The following is a 22,748-nucleotide window of genomic DNA, read 5'->3' as shown; positions in this document are numbered from 1 at the left end:
CATATTTTTCTTGTTTTTCTTTGTCACTCAAAACCTGATACTGATCCTTACTTTGATGTTGCTCCATTTCAACGTCTTCTTCTAAGAACTCAATCTTAATTTCTTCTATGGGCTTATTAGCCTCTTATTCTATGGGTTCAGCAACCTCTTTTCCTTTATTCTTATGCTGATCAAGTTCTAAACCTATTTTTAATTCTCTTTTCAAGGTGTCACTTGCCTTTTGCTGCATTGTAAGAGATTGGAGTTCTTGGTTCATTTTGATAAACTTAACAAGTAATGACTCATGGTCCCTAGAGATGGCTTGAAGGTTGTGCTCAAGAGAATGAATATGTTGCTGGTTTTGGTGGAAATTAAAATTAAAACTATCAAACTCTTGTTCTAAGGCTCTAATTAATTTTTCATGACCTAACCTCATGTTTGGCTACTTAATTTGAATATTCCAAAAATTATCTAAGAGAACCTACTGCCTATCAGAAAGCCCTGGTACCCTTGACCTATATCTAAGAGTTGGATTTCTGATTCCTTAAACAATATTGCCATTAAAGTTCAGCATCTGTTCATGCTATTTTGAAATCCACTGAATGGTGGAGGTTGATGGTGCATCATCATGCCATTGAAAGAAACTCTTCTGTCTTGTAGCCTTGTGCTATTTGCTGATGATGATCCATGATATTCCATACATGTTCAACAAATTAATTTTGATAAAATATCAGCTAATGTATTGTCATTACCTTTTATATGTTCAAAAATTGGTTTAAAATCATTTCTTGTAATTGAATCAACAAAATTAACCCATTTTCGGGATGCCTGTTTATTAGCATGTATCTTGTTATAGTGAGAAACTATATTTTGACAATCTGTTCTAATCATAAATACTTCATTATGTAAAAATAAAGAAAATGCTTCAAGTGAATTAATTATCTCTAAAATTTCTAAATCTGTTGATGGTAATCTTGACTGTATATCACTAAACTTTCCTGAGAAATATCTACAAACTTGTTCGTCAAACTTTGGAGACTCCCTATATTTTTTTTGGTATAGTATACCTGCCCATCATAATGATGAAGCATTTGTTTCAACTATCTTGTAACTATCATCTAATGGTAATGTTAATGGCTTAAGTTTAGTAATTTCTTCTTTTATTTTTTTGAACTAATTTAATATCTTCCTATTAAAATACTTTTGTCATGTTTTGCTAGTTTTACTATGTAGTACTGCTATTTTTCTTCCTAAATCAGGGATAAAATTTCTTGCATAATTTAGCAATCCTAAAAATGCTTGTAACTGTTTCTTATCTTCTAATTTGTCTAGAAATTCCAACACATTTTTAGCTATATGATCTTGTAATTGTATTGTACCTGACTTGATATACATTCCTAAAAATTCTATATCTTGGTTTTCTAATGCTATTTTATTTTTGCTAATCACAATTCCATTAGTGATAAATTCTTATAATACTATCTCTAAATGCTTCCTATGTTCATTTTTATTTTTACTATGTACTAAAATATCATCTACATAAACACTACAAAAATTATCATATTTCTTGAAAATTTGGTCCATCTTTCTTTGAAAGATCGATGGAGCATTTTTAAGTCCAAATGGCATAACAAGCCACTCAAAATGTCATTCTGGACAAGTAAAAGTTGTCCACTCAATTGATTCTTCTGCTAATTTTATTTGCAAAAAGCCTGATTTACAATCAAATTTGCTAAAATATATACTCTCTTGAATTTTATTTATAAGCTCATCCTTATTTGGTAATTTATAACTATCTTCGTATGTATTATCATTTAATCTCTTGTAATTATAAACTATCATAGCCTTACCTCTCTTTAGTTCTGAATGTTTTCTTACAATAAATGCTGCTGATCTATGTTTAGACTTAGAGGGTCTAATTACTTTTAAATTTAACAACTCTTTTATTTGCTGCTCAAACTCTTGTTTATCTATTAGACTACAAGGCATATCAGCCGTCTTAATGATTAAATCTAGGTTAATTATATATAATTTTGCTAGTATTTTATTTTTACTCCAATGTAACTATGGGTCTTCTCATATAATCCTAGTTTGTTCTGCTAATTGTAACAATTATTCTAAACTCTTTGGTCTATCTAACTGTCATATTTCTATGCAGGTTCATTTTTCTAAAATCGGGTATTCATGTTCAAATATGTCTTCATCAAACTCTTCTACGTTATTATGCTTATCATTTTCTTTTGAGTTTTCTAAATGATAACTATCTTGGCTACTAGGCTCTTCTATACTTATGTTTTTGTATGCTTCTACAATATTACTTTGGTCAGTTATTATAATGCCTCTTTTGAAAAAAGTTATGTCAGGTTCATAAATAAAAAACCTTGCAAACTTTTCAAAAAGTTTAAACCTAAAATAAATGGATATGATCCTACTGGTGAAATGACACACCCCGTCCCGAAGGAGGGCATGCTGGCTATCATGTGAGAGTGACGTAACCATTTACACAGCTCAGAAGCTTTAAAGATACAATTATTAAGATGTAACACTCGAGGGTGAGTCATACTTTTGTGAATTCTGTCAGAACACCGTTGGATTCCTTGTGGCCACCAAAGCTCTGCTATCTTGAACCTGGAGGGGCGCAAAACAAAGTTGAGTGAGTCAGTAAAACAAAGTTTTTCGAAAACGTTTCATTGAACAACATTTCTAACCCCTCGCTGTAAAACCTGTATACTTTCCCAGAAAATAGTATATATATATAACCATATATAATCTCAAAACTCAAATCACAAGTCTTTAATACTTTTCAAGAAAACATGCCATGCTATGCATCAAAACATAATAAGGATGCAACATTATAACAGGTGAAACAAGGAATCAACCGGAGACCTTGCAGTTGGTCCTGTACGGTTAATTCTATAGCTCAATATCCAATCCAACCGGAGTCACCATAGTGACCTGTACGGCACTGCTCTGCACATAAATCGGAATTACCTGAAGTAGTCTATACGATAAGAATGGTGTAAGAATACGCTCTAGTGTTTTTCTCATTAACATCTGTATAATAATCTAAAATCACCTACAGTCGGAACCATTCTATGGTTTGTACGACATGTCGGAACCCTCTCATGGTCTGTACGACATGCACCTACTTGGATCCAAGGTAAGCGTGTGGTGCGGGGTGAATAATATAAGCACTAACACCAGGGGTGCAGGTTATGAGCTCTCAACATAATTCACATCATCAACAAATCATATGAACAATATAAACTCACCTGATACTCACCCGTGCGTCCACAGCACCATTAACATATATATATGCAACAATTACCAATTCATATATTTCACATATATGTATGCATGGCATTTTAAAACATACTTTCATTTAAATTCAATTTCTGGGAAAATCAATAGTATATAGGTAAATACAGAAAATACTGCCCACTCACCTGGAGTTCGCCTTACAACTCCCTAGCACAACACATCGAGGCGTCATGACGATCGGTGCCTAGAACAATCATCAAATCAAACCTCAGAAATCATATCGATAGAATATATAACTTATATAAAACACGTCACTATGCAGTTCGATCCGGAATATCTGCAACTCAGATTTCCAATACATAACTTCCAGAGGTCCACAATATATTTGTAGAACAACATCCTAAAATTTCTTTACCATCCAACGGTCGGATCTTCATCAATTGTCAAAACCAAGTGACAGTTAACATTATATTTTATGAACTTACAACTCCAATTCCAGAAGATCCATAAATCGGATTCCCAATCCGTAAGTTCCTATAATCCTCAATAATTACGTGTTACAACGTATCAAAGTTTAGTGATGATCCAACGGTCGGATTGTCAATTCACATTTTCACCTAACCACGAATCGTAACGAACTTAGGTTCAATTACTCAATTTACGTCAATCAATTATCAAACTAAACCTAGAACATTAAACACATGCTAAGAATGACATTGGCGGGTCACTGGCCACGCGCCGCCGCACAGGCCGCCGCGGGTGGCGGTTGGCCGCCCCGGCTCGTCGGAAAATCCAACTATCTCCAAAAATTACCAAAATTTACAGAAAAGAAGATCTCAATGAGTAGAGTAAACTTTATACCTGAGGACAAGGCCAATTTGGCTTGGAAACACTTCAATTTCACCAAAATCCGTGCGGACCCTAGAAATGGGTGAGTTCCAATTCGTCCTCAAATCAACTCTGCCGTCCCAACCAATGCTTGGGCTTTGTTCTAGGCCTCAAGAGGAAGCTGTGGGTGGTGGAAATTGGAAGAAATTGCTTCGGGATTGGGTGATTCGAAGACAAAGCCGCCGCACCCCTTTCTTGCGGTTTTCTCTATTTTCAAAGCCAAATCTCTCCAATTTTGAGATGGAATGGATAGAGGAAGGCTCCTAGAGTGTTTCCCATGAGGTTTCTTGAAGCAATTCAGCGGAAAAACGGGTGAAAATCATCGAAAATCGGCATGGGTGCCGATCGGGTCAAGAACGGGCCAAAGGGATCCGGCCGATCCCCTGCGCCACTCTCTCCCTCGTTTCCTCCTTTCCTCTTTTCTAGTTGGCCATCCTCTCCTTCTCTCTTCTCCTGATTCGCCAGCTCTCTCTCCTTTCTTTCCTGGAGCTCCGTCTCTCTTCCTCTGGTTGGGCAGTTCTGCCCAATCTCTTCTTTTTCCTTTCTTTCTTCCACCAGCCACGCATACACACACACACGTAACCTCATTTCTTCTCATCCCAGCCATCCATTTATTTCTTCATTAAATCTGGGCCGTCCACTTTCATAAAAGAAATTCCAGATTTTACTAAAATTATAATTCCTAAAATGCCCAAATTTCAAACGTTAATAACTTTTTCGTTATAACTCCAAATCACGAACCGTCTGCGCCCACACTTCCATAGCGACGAGTACTACGAGGATATGTCAAGAAAACAAATCTTAGATGGAACGACATGATGATTAACCTCGAATAATGTGCGTCCCTCAAAGGGCATTTTTGTAAAATGCTTTATTAAAACTTTAAAAACGCTTAAAATCAGGGACGGGCTGTCACAATCTACCCACCTTAAAAAAATTTCGTCCTCGAAATTTACACAATCTTTACAATCCATCAATATCCATAAAACAACCTGAAACACATCTCTTTCATTCGATCTTTTGTCTCCCAAGTAGTTTTTTCTGCTGAATGATTCCTCCATAAAACTTTCACTAACTTCACTGCTTAATTCCTTAGAACTTGTCCTTCCAATCCAAGATAATCATTGGTTCCTCATCATAAATCAAATCCGGATTAACTTCCAAAGATTAAGGAGGAATCATATGTGAAGGATTTGAAACATAATATTGAATCATGGAAACATGGAACACATTATGCACTTTCGACAATTCTGGAGGCAACTCAAGCTTGTAAGCAACTTCACCGACTCTCTCGGTGATCACATAAGGTCCGATGTACCTAGGACTTAACTTACCTTTCTTCCCGAACCGAACCCCACCTTTCCAAGGTTAAACCTTCAGAAATACTCAATCGCCTACATTATACACCCGGTCAGTGGCATGTCTGTCTACTAAGCTCTTTTGTCGATCTTGGGCCATTTTCAAGTCAGACTTAATCATTTGAACATTCTGAGTAGTCTCATCCACAATCTTAGGGCCCACCAAAACTCTTTCGTCAACTTTTGACCAACACAAAGGTGTACTACAAGTTTTCCCATATAATGCCTCAAATGGTATCATACCCATACTCGAGTGAAAGCTGCTGTTGTAGGCACATTCCATCAAATCCAACTGCTTATGCCAAGCGTCACCAAACTGCAATATTGAAGATCTTAGCATATCCTCCAACATCTGAATCGTCCTCTCAGATTGCCTATCTGTTTAAGGATGATAAACCGTACTACAAAGTAGCCTTGTATCCAAAGCCTCCTGAAACGTCAACCAAAACTTAGAAGTAACCTTGGGTCACGATCCGAAATAATACTCATTGGCACTCTATAGTACTTTACAACCTTCGATATAAACAATTACAGTTAATCATTTTAAAGAATACCTTTCCCTCACTGGAATAAAGTGAGCTGACTTAGTAAGCCAATCAACTAACACCCAAATGCCATCTTAACCATTTCATGTACGAGGAAACTTGTACATAAAATCCATAGTGATATTTTCCCAGTTCCACTCTGGAACGGAAAGTGGCTGCATCAATCCAAAAAGACTTCTTTCTTTCTGCTTTGACTTGCTGACGACTGATACACCTATTCATCAAATTCAACAATTTCCCTTTTTCATATCTGGCCAATAAAAAGAAAATGGTCGAATGGTATGATACATTTTAGTACCTCCAGGATGCATTGCATAAGTTAAACAGTATGCTTCGTCCAAACTTACTTTCTTTAATTCCATATCAATAAGTACACACATCCTGTTCTTTTGCATACGCATGCCATCTAATTCTCTAACCCTGAGGTCTTTCTTTTTCTTGCGTTCCTTGCCTAAATAAATTCTTGGGTCTCTTCATCTTCCATCTGAGTTTCAAGCACATGACCCGCTAAAATTTGGCCTAACTTGAAAATTAACAAGTAAGGCTTCTTCTTTATCTTCCACTCCTAACTTCACTCCAGTGAGCTGTAAATCATCAAGAAGAAGACCATAATAATCATAACTGGCATAAAGTCTAGCTGAAGTCTTCCTACTAAGTGCATCAGTTACCATAGTTGCACGATCAGGATGATACTCAATCATGTGATCCTAACCTTTTAGTAACTCAATCCACCTTCGTTGATGAAGATTAAGATCTCTCTGAGTAAACAGATACTGGAGACTCTTATGATCGTAAAAATCTTGCACTTTTCTCCCCATAAAGACAATGTCTCCAAATCTTCAAAGCAAAGATGATAGTTGCTAATTCCAAATCATGAGTAGGGTAATTCATCTCATGAGGTTTCAATTGTCGTGAAGTGGAGCAATCACCCTACCATGTTGCATCAACACACATCCTAAACCATTAAAGGATGCATCACTGTAGACCTTATAATTACCGTTATCATCTGGAAGTGCTAAAACAAGTGTATGAGTGAGATGATACTTCAGTTGCTGAAACTTTGCTCACAATTTTCATCCCACTCAAACCTAACCTCTTTTCTAGTCGATCCTGTCAATGGCAAAGCAATGACTAAAAAATCCTTTACAAACGTCTATAGTACCCTACTAGGCCAAGAAAACTCCGTACCTTAGTGACGGTTTGAGGTTGTTCCCAATTCTCAACCGCTGCTACCTTTTAAGGATCCACTTGAATACCTTAAACAGATATAGCATGTCCCAGAAATGTCACTTGATTCGTCCAAAATTGACATTTGTCAAACTTTGCATACTACCAATGTTCCCTCAAACATTGCAACGCCAACCCAAAATGACTAGCATACTTTACTTTCAACTTAAGAGTATACCAGACCTCAACTCTTTCCTTGAAACACATAGGCACCTCTAAGCTGATCAAACAATCATCAATGCGCGGCAATGGATAATAGTTCTTACTCGTTACCCGATTCAATTACCTAATATCCATACATATTCTTAAGGTCCCGTCTCTCTTCCTTATAAACAAAGATGGGGTTTTCCAAGGTAACGTACTAGGTTGACTGAAACCTTTATCAATCAATTCCTATGACTGAATTTTCAATTCTTTTAACTCTGTAGGAACCAATCTATAACATAAAATCTGTACTTGGAGACAATTCAATAGTGAACACCACATCTCTGTCTGGTGGCAATCCAGGTAAATCATTCCGGAAACACATTAGGAAAATTTCTACCACTCGTACGTCATCCACAATACTAGGAGTACAATCCTGCAATACCACATGAGCTAGGTATCCTTGACAACCTTTCGATAATAATCTCTTTGCTCTCATAATAGAAATAATGGCATGCCTCACTCCACTTTGCTCACTCACAAAAGTAACTTCTGATAATCCAAGACAATGGAAAGTAACTGATTTCCCGTAGCAGTCCATATTGGCATGATTATAATGCAACCAATCTGTGCCTAAAATCACATCAAAATCCACAATGTCTAACGGGATAAGATTCACTGGCATAACTACTTCTTCCACAATCACTGGACACCCTGAATAATCATAACCGACATAGAATGACCTACCTGTTTACTTGCTTAACGAATCCAACAAATAAGTTATGGATATTATGGTCTGTAACCCGCAATAACGATAACTCACTGTTGTCTCGATAAGTAAGCAACAATTCTCAAGGGTGCAATATTATCATCTTGTTCTTCATTAGAAATACATATATACGCCTCGATCGTGCTCCAACATTACTCTTTTTGGAAACATCGTCAACAATAAGAAATTTCTACATCACAATCAATTAAAACTCTAGCAAAGTAACCAAGAATGTTTAACGTGCCCATGATCAAGCCCGAAAGATTCTGAGTATCTTGTAGCTCTATGTCCTATTTGTCCACATGTAACACATCCTCTGCTTTCTCGCCTACACTCTCCAAAGTGTATGCTATTGCACTTACGACACACAGGTACATTCCCTCTACCAGAGTCACCTCGCCTCTGTAATCTAGGATCTCCAGTAAATCTACCACCTCGCATCTGACCAATGGTACTAAAATCTCTGCTGGCAAAACTAAAATTAACTCTACTTCTTTTGAAGCTCTAAGTCTTGCAAGGTTCTTGAGACACATGACCTTTACCTTGGTCATCTTTCCTTTGATTCTCATTTTTTTCCTTGTCTCAAATTGTAAACTCTTATTTCTTACCGTCTATATATGCCGGAGGAATAAACCTTTTCTTAAACAACTCTTTAAACAATTCTCATTTAGCTGTTTCCTCCGGTGACATCGTATAAGACTCCTATCTCCACCAGGATGCAATTTCAATACTCAGAAACCAGGTAGTCATCTCGACCTACCTTTCCAAAAGAAAGATTCCCTTAACTTGCAGAGTCTGAAACGCCTTTTTCCAAATGATTAAGCCATCGATCTGCTCCCTCCGGTCTTTCATTTCCATAAAGTGATTCAGATTCAACTTATAACCATTCTCAAAAAGAGTTCTTTGGGAAGGACGAATAACATACTGAATCACATTAGTAATAGTTTCCCATAACTAAGTTAAATAGGGGGAAACTAAGCTCATCTGAACAAAGTGGCTATCTACGAGGCGGTAAAGTTCTAACAGAAGACACTAGGAAATTCTCAAGATGTCCAGGACTGCAACCTAGGCTTTGATACCAACGGACACACCCCGTCCCGAAAGAGGGCATGCTGGCCGTCACATGAGAGTGACGTAACCATTTACACAGTTCAGAAGCTTTAAAGATACAATTATTAAGATGTAACACCCGAGGGTGAGTCCTACTTTTGTGAATTCTGTCAGAACACTGTTGGATTCCTTGTGGCCACCAAAGCTCTGCTATCTTGAACCTGGAGGGGCGCAAAACAAAGTTGAGTGGGTCAGTAAAACAAAGTTTTTCGAAAACGTTTCATTGAACAACATTTCTAACCCCTCGCTGTAAAACCTGTATACTTTCCCAGAAAATAGTATATATATATAACCATATATAATCTCAAAACTCAAATCACAAGTCTTTAATACTTTTCAAGAAAACATGCCATGCTATGCATCAAAACATAATAAGGATGCAACATTATAACAGCTGAAACAAGGAATCAACCGGAGACCCTGCAGTTGGTCCTGTACGGTTAATTCTATAGCTCAATATCTAATCCAACCGTAGTCACCACAGTGACCTGTACGGCACAACTCTGCACATAAATCGGAACTACCTGAAGTAGTCTGTACGATAAGAATGATGTAAGAATACACTCTAGTGCTTCTCTTATCAACAGTTGTATAATAATCTAAAATCACCTACAGTCGAAACCACTCTATGGTCTGTACGACATGTCAGAACCCTCTCATGGTCTGTACGACATGCACCTATTTGGATCCAAGGTAAGCGTGTGGTGCGGGGTGAATAATATAAGCACTAACACTAGGGGTGCAGGTTATGAGCTCTCAACATAATTCACATCATCAACAAATCATATGAACAATATAACCTCACCTGATACTCACCTGTGTGTCCACAACACCATTAACATATATATGCAACAATTACCAATTCATATATTTCACATATATGTATGCATGGCATTTTAAAACATACTTTCATTTAAATTCAATTTCTGGGAAAATCAATAGTATATAGGTAAATACAGAAAATACTGCCCACTCACCTGGAGTTCGCCTTACAACTCCCTAGCACAACACATCGAGGCATCATGATGATCAGTGCCTAGAACAATCATCAAATCAAATCTCAGAAATCATATCGCTAGAATATATAACTTATATAAAACACGTCACTAAGTAGTTCGATCCGGAAGATCTGCAACGGTCGGATCGTCAATTCACATTTTCACCTAACCACGAATCGTAACGAACTTAGGTTCAATTACTCAATTTACGTCAATCAATTATCAAACTGAACCTAGAACATTAAACACATGCTAAGAATGACATTGGCGGGTCACTGGCCACGCGCCGCCGCACGGGCCGCCGCGGGTGGCGGTTGGCCGCCTCGGCACGCCGGAAAATCCAACTATCTCCAAAAATTACCAAAATTTACAGAAATGAATATCTCAATGAGTAGAGTAAACTTTATACCTGAGGCCAAGGCCAATTTGGCTTGGAAACACTTCAATTTCACCAAAATCCGTGCGGACCCTAGAAATGGGTGAGTTCCAATTCATCCTCAAATCAACTCCGCCGTCCCAACCAATGATTGAGCTTTGTTCTAGGCCTCAAGAGGAAGCTATGGGTGGTGGCAATTGGAAGAAATTGCTTCGGGATTGGGTGATTCGAAGACAAAGCCGCCGCACCCCTTTCTTGCGGTTTTCTCCATTTTCAAAGCCAAATTTCTCCAATTTTGAGATGGAATGGATAGAGGAAGGCTTCTAGAATGTTTCCCATGAGGTTTCTTGAAGCAATTTGCTGGAAAACGGGTGAAAATCATCGAAAATCGGCATGGGTGCTGACCGGGTTAAGAACGGGCCAAGGGGATCCGGCCGATCCCTCGCGCCACTCTCTCCCTCCTTTCCTCCTTTCCTCTTTTCTAGTTGGCCATCCTCTCCTTCTCTCTTCTCCTGATTCGTCAGCTCTCTCTCCTTTCTCTCCCAGAGCTCCGGCTCTCTTCCTCTGGTTGGGCAGTTCTGCCCAATCTCTTCTTCTTCCTTTCTTTCTTGCACCAGCCACGCACACACACACGTAACCTCATTTCTTCTCATTCCAACCATCCATTTATTTCTTCATTAAATCTGGGCCGTCCACTTTCATAAAAGAAATTCCAGATTTTACTAAAATTATAATTCCTAAAATGCCTAAATTTCAAACGTTAATAACTTTTTCGTTATAACTCCAAATCACGAACCGTCTGCGCCCACGCTTCCATAGCGACGAGTACTACGAGGATATGTCAAGAAAAAAAAAATCTTAAATGGCACAACATGATGATTAACCTCGAATAATGTGCGTGCCTCAAAGGGCATTTTTGTAAAATCCTTTATTAAAACTTTAAAAACTCTTAAAATCAGGGACGGGCTGTCACATGAAACAAATGTTAATGGTAAATTAAATTGTTAATTTTCTATTTTAATAAACTCATTATTTATACAATGTGTTAAGTAAACTGGTCTCTCATCAAATTGTGTTATTCTTACTGGTTTTGCTAATTTTTGTCTATATTTTTCTGGTACTAACTTTTCTCTTATGACACTTTTTGTACTCCTTGTATCTATCATAGCTATCGTTTGTATCTTATGTTCTTTTGCTAATTCTATTTCGCAATTTATGGTAATTAAAGAACTATTTTTTGGTTTTTCTATAGTATGAACAATATTTCCTAATATTTCATTATTTTCTTATGATTTTGCTGAATTAACTTCTAATAACGTATTATTATAACATTTTTCACATAATATTGAATATGTATTATAGTATTTATTTGCAACTAATTTACTACACTTATGACATTTTTTTGGCCAATCTAAATTGATGTATTATATTCTTTTTCATGCTGTTCTTCTATGAATGCACACATATACTCTTCTAGATCACTATTTGTGCTACTCGAATCTTCTGAGTCTGAATCTATCATGCTAATACTCTCTATACTATAAATACTCTCATTATCACTTAAATTATCTAAACTGTATATTGACTGAATATCCTCATCTTCTTCTAACTTAAACAACTCCATCAAATGTACTTTTTCTTTCGACTGTTTACCTAATTTTGGACGTTTAGGTCTAATATGTCCAGCTTCTCCACATGAATAACATTTACAATTACTCTTATCTTTTGGTGCTTTATATTTTCTAATCCAAGATCTACCACTTCTTTTTCTAAATTGTTTTGGAATATATTTTCTTTTCCTATATGTTCTTGAAGGTCTTATGTTGAAATTCTTATGCTGTTTGTAGGGTTTATACGACTTATATTTCTTTTTGTATATTTTCTTATGTTTTTTCTTATGGCAACCATACTGTTGTGGTAAATCTATATTTTTACAACACATGTAAAATTGTTTCCTAATTTGTCTCTTAACTTTTATTTGACTACACTTGTCACATCTCGGGCCCGGGATTGTGACATCCCACATCGCGCAGGGGAGTGATCCTTAAATGTATATTCCCATCCCTACCTAGCACGAGGCTTTTTGGGAGCTCACTGGCTTCGGGTTCCATCAAAACTCTGAAGTTAAGCGAGAAGGAGGCCAGAGCACTCCCATGATGGGTGACCTACTAGGAAGTTGCTCGTGAGTTCCCAAAAACAAAACCGTGAGGGAATGGTAAGCCCAAAACGGACAATATCGTGCTACGGTGGTAGAGTGGGCCCGAGAAGTGATCTGCCCCGGACGGGGATGTGACAAATGGTATCAGAGCCAATCCCTGGCCGTGGTGTGCCGACGAGGACGTCGGGCCCCTAAGGGGGGTGGATTGTGACATCCCACATCCCCAGGGGAGTGATCCTTAAATGTATATTCCCATCCCTACCTAGCACGAGGCTTTTTGGGAGCTCACTGGCTTCGGGTTCCATCGGAACTCTGAAGTTAAGCGAGAAGGAGGCCAAAGCACTCCCAGGATGGGTGACCTACTGGGAAGTTGGTCGTGAGTTCCCAAAAACAAAACCGTGAGGGAATGGTAAGCCCAAAGCGAACAATATTGTGCTACGGTGGTAGAGTGGGCCCGGGAAGTGATCTGCCTCGGGCGGGGATGTGACAACACTCTTGTCTGAGTATATCATATACATGTTGAATTCTAGGTCCTATAGCAATATCATTTTTCTTCGGATGCTTTTGCCATTCATTTCAAATCTTTTCATCTATTGGTCATTTTATTTTTGTCATATAAGTATCTAATAAATTAATATCACTAATTCTACCTATTCTTCCTAAATATTTAAAGAAATATGTGGTATACTCAGCTATATATTGTAAATCGCAAATTTGTAATTGTTCTAAATTTCTGATTGCTCTTATTTGTTCTTGTTCGCTTTTGCCATCTAACCTATTATGATCTAAAAACTCTTGTTTAATCAAAGTAACAAAACCATCAATATTAAAATGTGTTTTAGCCGCTTGATGCTGTTTTGGATTTTGAACTTTCCATGACTGGAAATAATAAAAAACTAAACCATCAAAAGTATGCTCAAAGTAATCTAACATATTTTGTGAATTACTAAAATCTAACATTAATGATGCATGTACGCAGCCTTTTTCCCATCTCTCAATCGTTCTTTCCCACTCTTGTAGATCTACATTATCTAAATTTAATATATTACCAGCTATATTAATTTGTTCTAACTTTCTCAAATATGGAATCCTATTTTTTCTAGGTTTTATCATACTTTCTTCCATATAGTCTACTTTTGCTTTTTCATTATATTGTTCATTTGTTGGTCTAAAAAATTGTTGATTAGTTCTACTTGTGTGTCCTGGATTTTCTACTCCTGATGTAGTACTTTCTTCTGCTGGATTACATTCTGCTTTTAATTATAATAAATTATTATATTCTTTTGATCTTATAATGTGTTCTACTCCTATTTCTAAGATTAAAATTTTCATTTCCTCATTTGAAATTTTATGTAGTCCTAAATCATATGTCTTATATTTTTCCAAATATTGTTCTTCATCTAAATTATCAATATCTTCTATTAGTTTATATACAATATGATCAAAATTTTGTTCAACTAAATTAATATCTAAATTATCAAAAGTCATACGTATGCTCTCATTTTCGATTTCACTCTTATCCTCTTCTATTTTTTCTAGTTGCTTATAATTACTAAACCTAATTGTTGCTTGACCTGTACTAATTTTATATATTTGTACTTTATCTGGTTGTCTATTTTGTGCTACTTGTAAATTAGGCAATGTCCACTGAGTTCCTTCTAAAAAGCTATTATCTACGGGTTTTGCTTCTATCATATTTACATTTTTACTGCCAAATGTTTGGACTAAATTTTGAAACTCTAAATTAAACTTATGATTATATCTATCAGACACTTTACCTATATACATTAAGCTAATACACAAATTTTTATACTCTCCTTTCATATTATAATTTTTTTTTCTTATGCTCACTTTAATATATTTACTAAATTCATTCATCGTCATAACATAATTTGGAATACAACCTATGACTGCTAAGTTTGAACTTAAGTCTACTTCAGCTGTTACTATTGCTGCTTGTTGGTGATTATCCCATCTATCATCATATATGTATACTAAAGCTTTTGTACCTACTTGTGCTCTGGTTAATCCTGCTATTCCAATTAATATTGTTCCTATATGAATCTGACTAAAATGTGATTTTCTCAAATGAGTAACTGCTTCTTTACTAATCAGATGAAGTGTGACTTCTTTATCAATACAATTAACTTCATGTTGACTGATGATGCTTACAATTCTACTTCTGTTTTCAAATAAACCTAATTTATACAAGTTATACTTATTTTTCTGTGTTCTCTCAAAACCTATTCGAATAAATTCTTGTGCTTCTTCTTCATTTGGATAAATATCTTCCGCTCTAACTATTTCTTTTCCTTTTTTCCTAAAGAGTTCCATTTTCGATTATCAAAAGGATTTAGCTTAGATCTTCTATTATTATTTGCACTCAAAGTTAAATTTTCTAATTTATCTAGCAAGGATGGTGGAAGTGATGAAGATGCGTTATGTAAAACTTGGTTTATTTTTGCTATTTGTTCCTTGATCTAATTTTTCAGCCAAACTTAAAACTAATTGAATGATCAAATTATTTTTGCCTAATGGGAATATTACTATTGGATACTTGTGTTGAAAAATCTGTTAAACCTACTAGTTCTTTATCTAACTTACTAATTTCTTTCAAAGCTTGAATATATTTTCTGCTAGTTCTAGAATCTGTCATTAAACTAATAATTTATCTATTTTATTATGCAACTTATCTACTTGTTCACTTAACTCTTTTTATACTAATTGAATTTTTTGAACTTCTAATTTTAGCTGCTCAACTATTTCTAATGATCTAAGTTCTTCTTGCTATAAGATCAACAAACTCTTTTACCTCTCTTTTGCTCGGTAACCTTTGAATATTTTTATTATTATCTTCTAACTGAGATGTAATATAATCTAAATTTTGTCTAATTATTTTTATGGAATTTTTCTGAAAATGCTCTAACAACTGGTTTAACAAAAGATTATGCCTATTATTTTCTAATTTTATATTTTCTGCTTGACTAATAATAAGATCTACAATACTATTGGCTTGTGGGTTTTCTTCACTATGCAAAATATGATTGTGCTTTCTCAATGGAAAATAACAAACTAAACTATTTTGGTCTAGAGTTATTTTTCTTTTTTGAGGTTCACTAATTTCTAAATTCAGATAATCTATCATAAACTACAGTCTACATTTCTCTAGAGTTACGGTTAACTGGTTTCTTAAAAACTCTCTTTCTTCTCTCAAGGTCTCTAAAACTTGATTTGTTTTTCATTTTGCTTCTAAAACTTTATGCTGCATTTCTGTGTTATTATATTTACGAATAAATAAAGGATGTTCAAGACAACCAAGATAAAACTTTTGCTTCTTCAAAGTACTGATAATTCTTTTGGATATATATGCTAATCTTCTCTTTATGCTAGTTATAGTTGGATGTCTGGGACAATAAATACCTGGTAATTATGGTTGACAAGGTCTACAGGGACAATAATATATGTTGTTCATACGTAATAAACAAATATGATATCAGTTGTATCAATGACTTCTATCCTCAAGGTACTTTACTATTATAATTATACTATTAAAATGCTAAACTAGGCTCTGATACCAAATGCGCAACACATGCTTGGTTAAACAGTCGGATGACTATTATAACAACTAGACATAAAACCTTGCACATGGAACTCGACATGTTTTAGCATGACGGCCACTCACAGTACAAGCATAAGGCCTTAACGGCTGAACTCAGAGGTACGAAGAATTCAGAGGTACTCTGGTTAATATCCAGTTATTTGTATGGTAAACATTCAACTATAATAGAGTGCTCGAACAAAGTATGATCGTCAGCTTAGCAGGTTAATAATATAACCACAATAGTGTTTCCCTGTTTTGGACTAGAAGTCTAATTAAACAAACACAGTACAGAAGGAAAAAAAAACTTACTTAAGACTTGGAGATTGCTTGAATATGTACACTTGAACTTTTATTGATATATGGAATGTTTACAAGAAAAATAATTACAAAGAAGTGTTTACAAGGATGCTATGAAGGCTACGAATGCTTGAGTGTATGAATGGTGTTTTTCAGATGTTGAGAGAAGTGAGATTTACAATGAATGAAACTCTACTTATATAGACTAAATCAAAATACAATGGTAATGGTATGGACATCTCCTTGGTACTTGTAATTTGTCACTTTGCCTCTATTGTTGCTGAAATTGTCAGCACTGTTTCTGAAATGTGATCATGTGATCTTGCTTGTCTCCTTTTGCATGTGAATTTGCTGCATGATTTGTCTCATAGAGCCTTTATTTTGGTCATCCATGTGATATTTCAGAAATGTTTGCATTGTTTGCATGTGATTTCTCAGAATTGTTTTTCTTCCTTATCCTCTTTCCCATGCCCAATTTGGGTATTATAAAAAGATTTTGTCCTTATAATTAAAGTGAAACTTTTGAAGGTGTTTTGGTTAGTTTTCTATTAAACTAAACCTCTTTCTTTTTACTGAACTGGTAAAATACATAAAATTTTTGTTTAATACAAGGTGCATTGGATTTTTCTTCTTGAGGATTTAAAATTATTCACGCACACACGTCCATAAATAACAAAAATTATTATAATATAGTATAGCCACTTTCTTTTCGCTGAACTACTTGACAAAACGTAAAATCATAATGTCCAGTTCAATGAGCTAGAGTTCGAACCCGGATCTTCTTCGGATCCCTATAAATCTGAGCCTAAGGATCCAACAATTTGGATTGTTGAAATTTGATCCAACGGTTACATATATTTTTAAAAGTTATAATAATTGTAGCCGTTTAATCAAATTTTAACGATCCGAATCGTTGGATCCTTGAACTCAAATTATTGGCATCTGGAGAGGATCCGGGTTCCTAGAGTTCAATGGAAATCAAAACTCTGTGTGTAGAAATGACAGTTGTAGAAACCCCGTTGGTTCGTAAAGGGTTGATATAAACCAAACCCAGTCTACGGTTGAGTGTCATTGCATATGTAATGTATATTATGCTTTAGAATATTTCAAAGTCAATGATAGCAAATAACAACACATCCATAAGATCCATCCGTATCTTACACATGATAGCAATTGACCAAGTCTTTCTTTCTATTGATTATTACTTTAGATGGAGAGAGGCATTTGTCTACTCATTTGCCTAATTGTTGGAACAAATTCTTTGTTCACAAAGTCAATCAAAATGAGTTTACCTACTCATTAATTTGTCTACGCTATTTGTGATATTTAGGATGGACAAAATACCAATGAGTTTGGGTAACCGCTGTTATCTGTCTATTTAAAGTTCACGATTACGGTTATGGGTAACTGTTTAGACGAACAAACGGTTATGGGTATAACCGTTTATCCGTGAAATTTAAATTGGCGGTTATGGTTATTGCCCGCGGTTATAACGGGTATCTATTTATCCATTTAATTTAATATATGTAAAATTAAAAAAAAAAATTTAAACCCTAAATTTTCAATCTCTCCGGACTCAGAGTCTTAAACATCTCGTCCCCCGCTCATCTCTCCCTCCTCGCTGCCCTTTCTCTCTCATCTCCATCGCTTATCTATCTCTCCTCTTCAGACTCAGAATTAAGAGAATTCACTCTAGTGGGTTTCTACGGAGGTTGTGAGGCAATGAAGGTTTAGTTTTTTTATAGGGTAAAAGACTGTTTACTACCCTCATGTTTTGTGGTTTTCAACATTTAGTACATCAAGTTTTTTTCGTCTCATATTCATACCTAAAGTGTAAATTTTGGAACAGTCTCATACATCCGTTAGTCAAACTGTTAAGTCTCCCGTTAACTGTGATGTGGCACCCATGTGGACACTAACTGGGCGCTACGTGTCATCCACGTTTTTTTCTTTTTTCTTTTCTTCTTTCTTCTTCTTCCTTCTTCTTCCTTCTTCTGCAACCTTTTTTTTTCTTCCTCATTCTCCTTCTTCCTTCTTCTCATTCTTCCTTCCCCTTCTTCTCATTCTTCCTTCTTCTTCATCTGAATCTGGGGAATTTTTTTTTTCTTTCTTCCTCCTTCTTCATTCCCCTTCTTCTTCTTCCTCCGAATCTGAGGAAGATGAAGGTTTTTTTTTTTTTTTTTTTTTTGTCCTTCTTCTTCCTCATTCTTCCTTCCCCTTCTTCCTTCGAATCTGGGGAAGATGAAGGGTTTTTTTTTTCTTCCTCCTTCCTTCCTCCTTCTTCTCCTTCTTCTTCTTCTCCTTCTTCCTTCCCCTTCGTCTCCTTCTTCCTTCTTCCTTCTTCTTCATCTTCCTCAAAAAAAAAAAAAAACCTTCATCTTCCCTAAATTTTGAGGAAGAAGAAGGAAGAAGGAGAAGAAGGGGAAGGAAGAAGGAGGAAGGAAGAAGGAGGAAGAAAAAAAAGGTTGCAATCGGAGGATGAAGAAGAAGGAGGAAGAAGGAAGAAGAAAGAAGAAAAATAAAATAAAAACTTCCCCAGATTCGGAGGAAGAAGAAGGAAGAAGGAGAAGAAGGGGAAGGAAGAAGCAGGAAGGAAGAAGGAGAAGGAAGAAGAAAAAAAAAGTTGCAGAAGAAGGAAGAAGAAGGAAGAAAAAAAAAACGTGGATGACACGTGACGCCCAGTCATTGTCCACATGGGCGCCACGTCACAATTAACGGCAGATTTAACAGTTTGACTAACGGATGTATAAGACTGTCCCAAAATTTACACTTTAAGTATGAATCTGAGACGAAAAAAACTTGATGTACTAAATGTTGAAAACCACAAAACATGAGGGTAGTAAACAATCTTTTACCCTTTTTTATATTTGTTTGTCCATTGACTTGATCGGAACAATTGGATTGTATAAGTTAGGGCTTAGTGATTCAAACTGGAGTAACATCTTTGTTCGTTTGATTTGTTAGTTTAGTGTTATTCATCTGAGGATCATATACTTAATGTCTAATCTCGTCTATGTTCTACAATGCAAAATTAGTATAAAGGTGATGCGATGAAAGTTAAGCATTCAAATTAAACCCTCTTGTTGTCAAATTGTAGTATAAATGCAAGTAGGGATCGTTCTAAACCAGGGATTAGGAGGGCTTGCTAAAACCTCTAAACTTACTCAAAAACATAAAAACAAAGTTAAAAACGTTTGAATAGACTCAAGGGACTCAAAATAGATTCTAAAGACGCAAAACAACTTAAATACACTCAAAATTGCCTAAAAACACTTACTGGGCAGATTTGACTCTAACACAACTTTGGATGAATTTAGTGTTTTGGTTTGAATCAAAACACTAAAAAACACTAATGAAATAGAAATTTAACACTTTGAAGCAACAAAGTAAAAGGGGGATTTTGGTTCTGATGAATTCAAAACAAACAAACAACTTATAAAATTAGACAGATTGTAAAGCAAATTTAAGAAATGGATGGATTAGCTAGAGGTCCGTTCTTCACACATGACACACTTGTACATGAATTGATTTCCAATTGATTGTCAATAAACTATGATGCTCAACACCCCAGATTATCCGTGATGCACAAATTAACCCTCAGATTTTCCTTTACTCATTGAATTGGATGAATGCATGCGACAACCCAAATCATTCTCTAAAAGTCCCCTATATGAATGCATAATAGAGATACAATTAGAGATCATTACATTTAGTGAAAATCATAAGTGTTGACGAGGCAATTGTAACTATGAATGCATGATACGTTTGCCAAGAATTCAATTAACACGATTCTGACAAGCAACCTTCACTACTCATGAATATAAACTTGTAACGATTAGGTGAAACTCATTTATATTCTAGCATCTAATTCATGCATGAAAACTAAGTATGCATCCTTAATAAACATACAAGAATCGGTTATGAAGAAAATAGATAATTGAATTGCAATCACAACTTATCAAATCACAATTGGAAGAAATCAATTCATATCTCAAGCATGTTCATGGCTTCAAACTTCCCCCTAACTAAATAGGGGTTTAGCCACTCATAATTGCAACAAAATTAGAAAATAACAAAGTAGACATTGAAAGCAAGAACGAAATACACCTAAAACGCTCTAAAGTTCCAAGCTTGAAACGCCAAGGACCTTTGTTTTCACCACCTTGTTGCAGCGCACGTGTCTAGGATTTGTATGGATATATGGATGGAATGGATCTCACGGCTAAGAGATGAAAGTGTATGGATTGGTGAGATGTAGTATGGCTAGATGAATGGATGGAGGTCACGGCAAGGAAAGGGATTAAAGTGTTTGTGAATGTAGCTTCTTGGATGGATGGATGGAATGGATCTCACGGCTTGGAAAATGGAAATGTATGAAGATGTGTTTAAATGTATGGATGAAATGGAATGGAGCTCACGGCAAGGGACTTGTGTTTGTGAATGAAGCTCTTTTGATGGATCAAGATTGTCCTTAGGAAGGGGAATGGTGGATGTATTTATAGGCTAAGGAGATGACCACTTCAATTCCTTGCATGTGCAGTTTGTATGGGTGTGTGATGTCCATGTTTCCCTTTACATTTGGACACACATGACCTCCATCATTTCAGCCACAAAACAAACACAGGACGTTCAAAGCACACTTGAATTTCTGCCTGTAAAAACTCCCTTCTTGCACTTCTACGATCTTGACTTGTCCGACCTCTTCTTTCTTTAACACCTCTGAAAATGTCTGGCCCCTCCGACTGTCGTTTTGACTTGAACTTTGGTGAAGAGGCAGTCCCGCCTTCTTCGGGCAACATATGGCGCCCATCCTCCATATCCCCTACTGGTCCCCTTACCGTTGCGGATTCGGTGATGAAGAATGATATGACAGCTGCGGTGGTGGCCAGGAACCTTGTCACTCCCAAAGATAACAGACTACTTGCCAAACGGTCTGATGAGTTGGCTGTTAAGGATTCTCTGGCTCTCAGTGTGCAGTGCGCAGGTTCCGTGTCTAATATGGCCCAACGCCTATTTGCCCGAACTCGTCAAGTTGAATCATTGGCGGCTGAAGTGATGAGTCTCAAGCAGGAGATTAGAGGGCTTAAGCATGAGAATAAATATTTGCACATGCTCGCACATAACTATGCTACAAACATGAAGAAGAAGATTGACCAGATGCAGGAATCTGATGGTTAGATTTTACTTGATCATCGGAGGTTTGTGGGTTTGTTCCAACAACATTTGCCTTCATCTTCTGGGGCTGTACCGCGTAATGAAGCTCCAAATGATCAACCTCCGATGCTTCCTCCTTCTGGGGCTCCGCCGACTATTGAGACTTCTCCTAAACAGCCTTTGTGAAGGCTCCCTCTTGTAGCTTTTTTTTGCTTAATGTTCCTTTTTTTTCATGAAAATGAATGTAAAAATACCTTGCATATCTATCAGTGTTTAAAAAAATAAACCCACACAAAAAACAATTAAACAAGCAACAAATAAAAATGACAATCATGGCAAAATAAAACTGCAGAAAAGGGAAGGTTTTTAGAAACGCAAAACTGATTGTGGAGCGATTCAAAAATCTTCCTTATTTGAATACATGGGTTGCCTCCTAAGAAGCGCTTGCTTTAACGTCTTCCAGCCGGATGAAACTTCCTTCTAAACTTGGATAGGGCCCATAGCATGGAATTGATCTTTGAATGGATGGTGATACTTGACGTGATCCGGCAATGGTTTAAATTCTAGTGTAGGTGCCTGAATCATCAAAATCAGCAAGTTAGTATATACTAAAATCGAAGTTGGAGAAGATGGCTTACTTGCTTGCTCCAACACAAACTCAATTACGAACACCACATCTTTGAAGGTTGCAGAGATATGGGACTTGGCCAGATTTGGTGTTTTAAGAGTTATGACTTGTCCTGTGTCATAAAATCCAACTTTTTTGGGAATTTTCGTCTCAAGTGTATCTTCTTTGATGAATTCTAGACATTCCCCATTCGCTTATTGCTCTTGATTCTTTGGAAAGGTTTTGAAGATGCCTTTCTCACCTTTTTCTTCCTTG

Source organism: Malus domestica, chromosome 12 (genome assembly GCF_042453785.1).
Source record: "Malus domestica chromosome 12, GDT2T_hap1".
Classification (NCBI taxonomy): domain Eukaryota; kingdom Viridiplantae; phylum Streptophyta; class Magnoliopsida; order Rosales; family Rosaceae; genus Malus; species Malus domestica.
This window is presented reverse-complemented; position numbering follows the sequence as displayed.